We start from the raw sequence: 2397 nt of genomic DNA, 5'->3' as shown, positions 1-2397 counted from the left end.
CCCAGAAAATTCAAATAAAGAACTGAATGAAATAAAACAATGCAGATCATAAAAGAGAATTTCAATAAAGATACAGAAATTCTGAAAAAATCAAATTGAAATTCTGGAAATGAAAAACTCAATAAGTCAAAAATTGAATTTAAAGTCTCTCTAATAGACTAGATCAAACTGAAGACAGAATATCAGGGCTTGGAGACAAAGTAGATGTATTAGAACACACAGATGAAGATAGAGGGGAAAAAAACCTAAAGAAGTCTGAACAAAACATGCAAGTCTTCTGAGCCACTATTAAAAGACCAAACCTACAAGTCATAGGCATAGAGGGAGAAATAGATGCAAAATAAAGCATAGAAAACATACTCAATAATACCAGAAAACTTCTCAAGTCTTTTTTTCCAGGTCTTTAATTTTTTTATTCATTTATTCATATGTACATACACTGCTTGGGCCATTTCTCCCCCCTGCCCCCTACCCCCTCCCTCTCCCCCCAACCCCTGTCGCTTCCAGGCAGAACCTGTTCTGCCCCCTTTTCCAATTTTGTTGAAGAGAAAACATAAGCAATAATAAGAAAGATATCATGTTTTTTTTGAGTTTGAGATAAGGATATCTATACAGAGAGAGTCCTAGCATTGCTTCCATGCACATGTGTATTACAACCTGAATTGATTCATCTCTACCAGACTGCTTCATTACTTCCCGGTCACCTTCTGTCATTTTAAGGTTACTATATTAGCTCCTCTACAGTGGGCACATCAAACACTTTCAAAAACTTCCCAAATCTTAAGAAAGAAATTGTCACACAGGTACAGGAAGCTTTTAGGACTCCAAATAGATAACACCAGAAAAGAACCTCCTGATGTCATATGATAGTTAAAACAGTTTGCATACAAAATGAGGAAAGAATTGAAAACTGCAAGAGAGAAGCCCAGAGTCACCTATGAAGGTAAAACCATCAAAGTAGCAGATTTCTCAACAGAAACTATAAGCAAGGAAGGCATGGAATGAGGTATTTCAAGCCCTAAATGAGAACAACTGCCAACCTAGATTACTCTACCCAACAAAGTTATCCTTCATAATAGAAGAAGAAATAAAAGCTTCCCATGATAAACAAAAGCTAAAACAATTCACAACCACTAAACCAGTGCTGCCAAAAATACTTAAAGAAATCCTACACACAGAAGAGGAAAATAAACACAACCACAAAATATATGGCAAAGAATAAATGTCACTAGGCCTGGAGGCATGGTTCAAGTGGTAGAGTGACTGACTAGCAAGTGCAAAGCCTTGAGTGCAAACCTCAGTTCAGTACTGCAAAAAAAAAAAAAAAAAAAACTAGAAATCTAACTAGATGAGTAGAAAATAAAATGAGGAGTGGGACCATGGGCAGCCCAAGATGACACAGCTGCAAGTGGACCTGGTGAGGAGGGGGTGGAAGGGCATGGCGGGACTGGGGTGGCCAATGGGAGCAGACCAGGCTGAGGGCCCCCCAGTGATCCCCCAACTGGCCTGATGCCCCTCAGGCAGGTGCAGCCACGGTGGAGCTGATCTGGACTGCCAGAGTTGGGGGGGAGGAGGTGCAAGCCCGCTGGGTGAGGCTGAAAGTGGGCGGTATCTACTTAGTGAGCACCAGACATATCCTAGGCAGTGAGCCCAAGTCTTTCCTCTGCTGCCCTGCTGCTAAGAGATCCTGACGCTGGACTCTGACAAGGAGGAGACAGGAGCCCATCTGATTGACAGACACCCAACCTACTTTGGTCCTATCCTAAACTACCTCTGCCATGGGAAACTCATCATTACTAAAGGAGTTAGCAGAAGAATGTGAACTGGAAGAAGCAGTTCTACAATATCACATCTCTTGTGATGTGTTAAGGAATGGATACAAGACAATGAGAACAGGACTTCATGGGGCCCGGTGAAGCATATATACAGAGTCCAGCAATGTCTGACAATTGGAAATTTGAGCAGCTAATCAGCAGTGGATCCTCCTATAACTGAAGAAATGAGGACCATGCAGAACTCCTCTGTGTCATCTCCAGAGAACTAAGTAATTCTACCAATGGCATTGTTAGAGTCAAGCAAAAATGCAAAGATTCTTCAGAAGACAGAATCTCTGATCTTAACAGAGAAATATAAAATTCCAGAATTTTGAAGGGTAGAGAGTGTTCCAGCAGAGCAGTTCCATGGTCTTGCACCTGTACAGTAACAGCACTACTGTAAAAGCAAAGTTGAGCCTCCACTTCAGTGAAAAAATGGTCAAAACCAAAGGTTTCCCCATTTCACCCTTGGGACTCCAAAGACAGATGAACCTCCGGCTGCAGATTGGCTTTTCCAAAACTTGCTTTTGTTTTCTTAGCCAGTGTTTTGACAGACCTTTACAACAGCAGCTGGGCTGGGTCC

The 2397-nt window shown here is 41.6% G+C and overlaps 1 pseudogene; it reads left to right on the top strand.

The window, feature by feature from the left end:
- The first annotated feature begins 1393 nt into the window (after positions 1 to 1393).
- LOC109678491 (BTB/POZ domain-containing protein KCTD2 pseudogene) lies at positions 1394 to 2149 on the top strand (annotated as a pseudogene).
- Positions 2150 to 2397: the final 248 nt, after the last annotated feature.

The sequence above is a fragment of the Castor canadensis genome, chromosome X (genome assembly GCF_047511655.1).
Source record: "Castor canadensis chromosome X, mCasCan1.hap1v2, whole genome shotgun sequence".
Lineage (NCBI taxonomy): Eukaryota > Metazoa > Chordata > Mammalia > Rodentia > Castoridae > Castor > Castor canadensis.
This window is presented reverse-complemented; position numbering and strand designations above follow the sequence as displayed.